This window comes from Mya arenaria, chromosome 9, assembly GCF_026914265.1.
Source record: "Mya arenaria isolate MELC-2E11 chromosome 9, ASM2691426v1".
NCBI classification, from domain to species: domain Eukaryota; kingdom Metazoa; phylum Mollusca; class Bivalvia; order Myida; family Myidae; genus Mya; species Mya arenaria.
In genome coordinates, this window is record NC_069130.1 from 14,097,463 (window position 1) to 14,106,845 (window position 9,383).

The following is a 9,383-nucleotide window of genomic DNA, read 5'->3' on the forward strand; positions in this document are numbered from 1 at the left end:
TTCTGAGTGAACACTCTTACCTCTGAGGTTTTCTTAAATGAAGCAATTTCACCACAAGCTTTGCGATGTGAAAACTCTAACTTCCGAAAATCATAATACTCGAGGTTTTCACCACAAGCTTTGCGTTTTGAAAACTCTTACCCCCGAGAAATCCTTATAAAAAAGTATTCACAATAAGCTTTGCGATGTGAAAACTCTTACCCCTGAGAAATCCTTATACAAAAGGTCTTCACAATAAGCTTTAGGATACACGCATTTTAATTCCTATAAATTTATTTATAATTTATCTTCCATTACTTTGAACATAAACGCCTTTATAATTCCTCTAAAGACGTAATATCTTACTTCCATTTCACTCGAGAAAAACGCTTTACTATCAAAACTCACTTCTTCTCATATTTCAAAGCATTTATAATCAAACTTCCTTTGCTCTGAAGACTAATCCATTTATAATCAAACTTCTTTGCTCTCAAGACTAATCTATTTTTAATCAGAACTCCGTTCATCTCAAGGGTAAAGCCCTTATTATAACAATTCTATTGAAGTAAGGGTTAAAACATATTTATAATCAAAATTATGTTAGATGCAAGACTAAAACGTATTTAGAATTAAATTTCTATTCTTCTAATGATAAACACATCAAAGATTAAAATCCTTTCTTCCAACGATGATCGCATTTACAATGAATATTCCATTCCACTGAAGATGAACGCATTTGTAATCAAAATTCCTCGCCTTTCAAGATGAAGGCTTTGATAATCAAAATTCCATTCCTCTAAAACTTAACGCATCAACAAACACTTATATGTAATTCCAATTGTAGTTTATGTGTTTTGGTGTTTTTGAGAGATTGTATGAAGATAATAATAGTTATTTCGAAAAATAATAAAAGGCTTTATTTGAAGCGCTCAAAAACCATATAGGCTTCTTTTCCAGTGGCTATGTTCTTCTTTTTGACGAGAAGTTCTGTATCGCCGAATATAAACGTAGTCACTATATCCTGAAACTCAAACGGAACCTCGGTGCTGTTTTCAAGCTCAATTGTCCCTAGTAGTTCACATCCGGGGTCTGTTGTGTACTCGGGGTCCTCCTGTGTTGTTCTGTAGACAGATGTGAGGGATATTTCACTAGTAGGAACACTCGCCATGGTCACCTGTTGGTCCACTATCACCTCGTCGTTCACTCGCACGTTCACATCGAAACAATCATCCACCGACCACTCTCCATCAATCCAAACCTTCTTCTCCTTTGGGTGTTTATGTTCATCAAACCAGTCAAACACACCTGTCCCATACGTGTATTTCATGATCCTAGAGGAGATAATAGCGGGGTTGTGTCCAAACCTACGGCGCCTTTCAACACGGCGAGGCCTGCGTCTGGAGGAACGATCAGTCTCACGCCGGCTAATTCACTCCTGATTCTCTCCTGAACGTACGGACTTTCACCGAAACCGCCCACCAGAATAACGGTTTGCACGCTTTTTATCTTTGGTTCAGCTAAAAGAGACTTCAGGTGCTGGATCAGCAGATCGATTGGTCTTTTAAACCATGATTGGACAACTGTTGTATCAATCTTCAGCTTGTCTTTGCCTCTCGTGGTGATGGCATTTTCCCGCACTTTTAAGGACGAAATTCGTTCCTCTAAAGATTTGGAAGAATTCTTTTCTGCAAGATCTCTCAGCGAGGCAGAAATACGAACAATTATCTGCTTTGTTTTGTCAGTGTCAAATGACCGTTTCTTATGTTCAAATTCCCGAGTGACGTCGAAATAATCATTCATTTCAGTATTTCGGAGGTCAGTGAGAGCTGTTTCCCCAAAAAGTTTATTCAACATTTTCATGTAATTTTCATCCACATAGATGCCTCCCCACGGGCCCCCACTGGCTTTGTGGATTTCCTTCAGGGTTCCATCTGGTTTTCTCTCATGGACAGATATATCTGCGGTGCCGCCTGAACAATGGTAAATCGTTTTTGTTTAATGTATTTAAAGTAAACATTTCCTGTCCGAACTAAATAAAAAAGCAATCTTGACTCTATTGTAATTGAACAAATAAGTAAATTGTAACAATAACCTAGAAAAACTAAAAGTGACAGATTGAACACTCATTGTAATAATTTGTTGCTGTTTTTTCAGTAGAATATTTAATGATCCCTAACCTCCAAGATCGACTACCATGAACTGTGATCCTTGAATGGCTACAGCGCCTTTGACGTCCATACCCAATGTCTCACACCAGATCGAGGCACACTCCGGCTCCAAGGCCAGCTTAAGGCGGTTCGGGTCTACACCAGCCTTAAAAACAAATGAATTCAAATTCAATGTAAGTACCTCGATACACAAACTATTCACAGATACTTGTCCATGTATCAGTTTAAATAATGAACGTTTATGCTTTAAAAGCTTATGAACTTGTTTAGGTAAACTGACCGTTCCAAGGCGGTACCTAACAATTCTTGATAAACATACCTATCTTTTATATATAATATGTATGCACTGTGCTGTTTGTGGAGTTTTGTGCTGTTCTTCTATGTTTGTTGTTTGTGATTTTGTGTTCAATGTCTTTGGCGTTTGCCCAGTGCCACTAAACCGGGTTTATGTTTAAACTTTTTGCTGCTGAGCTTGTTTCTGTAGCTTTTTGCATGAATATTAATCTAAGGAATACATAAAGAATATATATATTATAAAACGAGTTTTCTTTCGGCAGAGCTATTTTAGGTAGTCTATTTGAGTGCATTGCTTTGACGTTCTATATTTAGATAATGACTTCTTTATATTAAAATCACCTGGAAGCCTTCCTCATGAAAATATTAATTCCTAGTTACATGAAAGTTTGACCTTTAATACTATCAAACATGTCTGTACTAGTATAGCCTAAATGAAAAATGTTACTTTAAGAATGCAAAGCGTTCGGTATAATATGAGAAATATCAATTATCACATCGGGGTGTTCGGTTTAATGTGAAAATTATAACAATTACTACATGTATCGATAACTACAGTCTAGGGAGCTCACGGATGTAAATGGACCTCAGTCAATGATATACATCGTCGGAAAGATCATTCTCATGCCAATAAACTCTCAATGCTGTAAACAATGCAACAAAAACGTCTTACTTCTATAGCCGCGTCCCTCATAAATCTCTTGGCATTGTCATCCCAGATAGCCGGAACGGTCAACACGTACAATATGTCAGTCTCCTTGACTCCTATCTTTTGCGTAGTAACCGCCTTAAGAAGATGTTCTCTCAGGTACTTGATCGACATGACAAACAGCGGGAAAGCCGTCATCTGGTTTCCACTAAAATCCTCTACCGTAACGTCTTTCGTCAATTGCTGAAGTTAACTTTTATGTTTGAAACACAACAACACATTATTGCTTTCAATTTGGTGATGGTTTTAGTTACGCTCCCGTATTTCATTTGCTCTTATTAATAAATATCAGGATATATGCAACGTTAAGTACTCATAAACGTGTTTTTATTCCGCCACAGTCGAAGGCGGTGTCCAGTTTAACATGTATTAATAAGGATATATTTAAATCAATGTTATCTGTGTTTGCAGCTGCTAGACCTTATGAGTGTATTTCTCGTTTAATATTTGTAAGACTTTGAACCTTGTTCCTCTAAAAAGCATCGTTTAATTTAAGTTTGGTTGCTTGGCTAATTTGACTAATTTGTGTTTGGCGAATAGTTTAATTTCTGTTTGGCGACTTGGCTAATTTATGTTTGGCGACTTGTCTAATTTGTGTTTGGCGAATATGTTAATTTCTGTTTGGCGACTTGGCTTATTTGTGTTTGGCGACTTGGCTTATTTGTGTTTGGCGACTTGGCTAGTTTGTGTTTGGCGACTTGGCTAATTTGTGTTTGGCGACTTGGCTTATTTGTGTTTGGCGACTTGGCTAATATGTTTTTGGCGACTTGGCTAATATGTTTTTGGCGACTTGGCTAATATGTGTTTGGCGACTTGGCTTATTTGTGTTTGGCGACTTGGCCAATATGTTTTTGGCGACTAGGCTAATTTGTGTTTGGCGACTTGGCTTATTTGTGTTTGGCGACTTGGCTTATTTGTGTTTGGCGACTTGGCTAATATGTTTTTGGCGACTTGGCTAATATGTGTTTGGCGACTTGGCTTATTTGTGTTTGGCTACTTGGCTATCCGGCTAATTTGTGTATGCCTACTTGGCTACTCGGCTTATTTTGTTTGGCTACATGGCTACTTGTTTTCTTCGCTGATTTGTGTTTGGCTACTTCACTTAATACGTTCATCAAGTTGAATATATTTTATAAATGACTTACCTCATTACTATGTAGAACCATCTTAAACCTCCGAAAAAGCCTCCAGCCGTGGTTCTCATCATCTTCAGCTAGTGTTGCGTACTTGTCTTCAGCCTCGAAACCAAACTTGTCAAACTCTCCCTTAGGGTTCAGAAGGACAGATGTAGGTGTTTTCAGTGAAACCAGCCTTGAGGCCCCGCCCATTGCTAGCCAGTTCTGGTTTGTCTGAATCTTGTTGGGGTCGTCTCGGAATGAGAACGCATAGCCGCTGTATGTGGTTCCGAAGTCGAAAGCCGCAACCGACAGTGCCTGGCTTTGAGCATTGCTTGCCATGGTTGATAAAACAATACGCTGCTCGAAAATAAGACAGACATGTAAGATTGAGAGTGAGTTCGTAGTTTCTGCCTCCCAACCACACTGTGTGGGAACGGACATCGGATATAGCTCAAAAAGTGATAAGTAAACAGACAATTATGCAGTTGTTTTTCTTTACCAGAGGTAAAATCTTGCTGTGTTAACGCATACATACCGTATCCACAAATGAAGCAAGTGTTTGAACTAATAGCTGAATGCTAAATTCGGCCTATGGTATACTTTAAAGTGCTTACGATTTTGCATACCTTGTATAATATTTCTTCAAATCTGAGATGATCACCTCAAAACTTACAGAATTTCGACAAGTATTGTTATATTAAGGAAATATATCGAATTAATAAAATTTCTGAATTGAATGATTTCACAAGCTTAAGGTCAACTTGTTTTATTGAAAGAAATGACAATGTAGCTTTTAAACTGTTGAAGATATGCCCTTAGAAATGTTCACAGTACTGTACTGGGGATAGCATTATTATGTACTGGGGATAGTTTCAAAGTTGAGAAATGTGTGTCCTTGTGATAACATGTAAAAGTGACAAAAATTGAAAGTAACACTGTTAATATACACTATTCATGTAATATATGTCTATTTTAAACTTTCAAATAATCTGCAAAAAGTGAAATTATTGAGCAAACTTATGTTAACAATGACTTTGATCCATGCTCTCCTAAATGAACGTATATATGCAAGCTGCGTAAATATCACGGTTAGTCACAATACATTCTTTCTCACTGAAGTGAACGAGGAGAGACCATTTTTATGTTCTAAGTAATACCAACATCGACCCAAACTTAGAAAAAAGCTTTACGTGTTCCAAATTTGAACACAATTTCTCATTCCCTACTGGTGACTTTCTGTGTGCAAAAACGTACCTACTTGATTTACAAAGCAATACTATATACAGTCGAACCTCGTTATGTCGACTTTTTCGGGACCTAGTGAAAAAAGTCGAGATAACAAAAAGTCGACTCATCCGAATTACAAAAAATATCACCAATCCCTACACGTTTGAGTTGGATTGTACATCCACAATTGAACGGTCTTGTTAAATATTTTCGTCGTGAAAACAGCAAACCTATTATAGAAAAATAAAGTGAAACAAAGGAAAAAAATATTTGTGTCAATTTTTTTAAGTTTATGGATCTAATAAAACCACAATTGCATACATTTGTACATTGTAAGATTTTATTCCGGGTCCTTCTCTGAATTGGTCGACCAGAGCAGTGGAACTCACATTTTACATTTTCAGAAGTTTGTATTTTGTTCCCATTCGGGATTCATGTCTTATCAATAAAATGTTCATTTTTTATACAATTCCAAAATGCTTGAGAAATAAATGTCTCTTTAATTAAATACATAAACAAACAACTTTAATTATTCGCACTTACCAATTACATTTTTGTATCCCCCAATTATGACAGTTTGTTATATTGACACGCACGGTATTGTGCGACATGCCGCAAACCGTCATGAATATTTTCACACCTACGTCTCGATCTAAAGTTCGACATAAAGAACATAGGCAATATGTGCAATTAGACCACTGGGACTGAAAAACGAGGTCGACATAGCGAAAAAGTCGACATAAAAAATCGACACAAACAGATTTATTTTATACAGAATAAGAAGGAATAAATTCGGGACCGGAAAAAAAGTCAACATAACCGGAAAGTCGACTTATCCGACGTCGACATAGTTTGACTGTATATGAATAGCAAACACCACATAAATTATACGGCCATATGTTTTGTGTTGCTCAATAAATCGGATTACCGGCGTATTTCAAATATTTAGATATTGATGCTTGTGAAAAACACATCATGGTTAACTAATATGTATGAATGAAACAGTTTTAAGTACATACATATACAAAAATCAACAACATATTTTTGCCCTCATCCCTCGATATGGACAACATCGAACAATTTCCCTCGAGCTAGCGTATAGGTAAATAGCCGTTATCATTATCACAGTCTCGTTATTCTAAATACATCGATACTATCCTCAGTCCACTTCATAGCTATCCCCAATGCAGTTATTTATTTGCTTCATCTATCCCCAGTACACTGCCAGTGCATCAATAGGTATGAATATCTCCGTAACAACAAAAAATATCATATTGATATTTTACACATTACTAGATTATGTAATTACAATGAAATCGCTCGATTCAGTGTTTATTCTTATTTTCAATTTGTTGCTGTATGTTTGAATCGTACCACATAAATGAACATTTGTAAGCGATCATGCAACTTTCGGCGAGAATTGGGCTATTATGCCAAAGAGGAGACATATTTCCATCATAGTCGTATATTGCACAGTATCAAGTAATTCAAAACTCTTTGATTTTGTTAAATATATCACCATAAAATACAAAAAATGATAGAAAGCTGTCCATTTGTCAAAATCAAACGCTTATCGATTTATCACTTTTTGAGCTATATCCGGTGTCCGTTCCCACACAGTGAACCATGGGTTTGTGGGTTTGAGCTACACTAGTGGCACGTTCTCAAGGCTTCTTAAAATTGTAAATTTACTGGGAAGTGGCTGTGATTAATATCAGCATACAGCTGTTTTAACGATAATACTTAAATATTTTTGTATTTTAGACACTAAAACTCTTTGCACTTGAAAAAAAACACTGAAAACTTCAACACAATCATCATTTCAAGTTAATTGTTTTTACTTCTTATGAATTTGTATTGAACTATGATCTGATTTACTTGTAACTATGTTTTCTAACAGATGGGGATTTTTTTGTTTTCGATAAAAAAATAAATAAATAAAGGCGCAACATTTAAACAAGGGCTGTCGAAGAGACAGCGTGCTCGACTATTTCGCCGCTTAAAAGATAAGAATTGCAAAGTTTTAATGAAACATGCATGGATCACTGTAAAACAAGATTAAATGCAAATCCTTATCCAGAAAGTCAATTTATAAAGGGGCAAAATTTGTATTATATGCACGATAGAGTAATCATACTTGATTGTTTAAAGTTATTGACTTACATGTGCTTACATGCAAAACCTTAACCACTATTGCTAAGTAGAATAATTAAGGGGCAAAATGTATATCATATGCAAGATAGAGATGTCTAACTTGATCAATGAAGAAAGGTGAATGGCTGGGAGCACATGTATAAAGTTTTAATGCAATACATGATGTATTTGCTGAGATATTGACTTAAGTGTGGTTACATGCAAAACCTTAACCAGAATTTCTAAGACGGATATTTAAGGGCCATTATTTGCAAAACACAGTAATTTAACTTGGTTTTTCAAGTAGGTTAGATGGTTGAATACCGATGTATAAGTAGTTGCTGTGATTTTAACCTTTGTGTGCTAACATGCAAAACTTTAACCAGAAATTCTATTTTGAATAATAAAGGGCAAGTATTTGCATTATAAGCATGATAGAGTGATCTGCCTTAATTGATTAAGTATGTTGGATAGTTGGAAATACATGTCTTAGGTTTCAATGCAATACATGTTGTATTTGCTGAGATATTGACTTAAATGTGGTTACATGCAAAACCTTAACCAGAAATTCTAAGTCGAAAAATAAAGGGTCAAAATTTTCAGTATTTGCAAAATAGAGTTATCTCACTTGTTACACAAGTAGGTTGGATGGTTGAGTACCGCTGTGTAAAGTCTCGCCACAGTCATAACCTTAACCAGAATTTTAAAGTCAAATAAAAAGGGCCATAATTTGTACGCTTACGTGCAAAATCAGAATTTAAATGTCAAAGGCCCATAATTTGCATTATATTCAAATTAGTATTACCTTACTTTATTAATGAAGTAGGTTTGATAGTTGGGAATACATATCTAAAGTTTCAATGCAATAAATGACGCATTTGCTGAGATGATGACCTAAAGATGCTTACATGCAAAACCTTAATCAAGGTGTGACGCATATGCCGACGCTTGGTGAGTAGTATAGCTCTTCCTTTTCTTCGAATAATCGAGCTAGAAACGCTCCTTGCATTTTCTCCGGCTGCGCCATTCAGATTGTAATGCTATATTTATCGATTGCTGTAAGTATAACATTTAAGACAAGGACATATGCAGCCACACATTGAAACCTTCATACATTCACATTTGAGGTAAAATCTGGTTTAAGTGTGTCGGTTATTGTGACCGATTGTACAATATTTTATTGACATGTACTTTAGAAATAAATCAGACTTTAAAGATTTAAAAAGAACTAAACCAATTCATTGTTGTTCAAATATTTAACAAATGTTCATGACTTAAATTTCGATATAGCGGTCATAAAAGTCTCATTTTCAGTTAACTATTAATTCAATAAGACGTTAATAAACAACTATCTATATTTTTGGCAACAAAATTAAAGAATAAAAACGTAAATAAATTAATTACCTTCAAAGATCCACTAGTCAAAATGGTAGCATTACCTAATATCGCGAGCTTTGTAATCTATTATTTGTTGAAATTTGGCATCAAGTAATTTACTTCCTGTTCCGTGAAAAGTTATTTATATCTATTGAATTGAGATGTGCAAAAGGGTAATTTGTTATAAGTTTGTTAAATAAGAAAATGACTTTGTTAATGTTTTGTGACTTCGATAAAAAAAACAACAATGAAATACACAATATAACGTTTAAATATAAATTTCAAGAAAGTTTCAACCAATTAATAGTTTAATAATAATAAATTTTTACGTTGTAAATGATTGAACCTGATGTATTTGACCATTTAGCGTTCAATATG

At 35.3% G+C, this 9,383-nt stretch overlaps 1 pseudogene; it reads right to left on the reverse strand.

Moving 5' to 3' along the window:
- Positions 1–276: 276 nt before the first annotated feature.
- Positions 277–9,066, reverse strand: LOC128202986 (heat shock 70 kDa protein 12A-like; annotated as a pseudogene).
- Between the last annotated feature and the right edge of the window lie 317 nt (positions 9,067–9,383).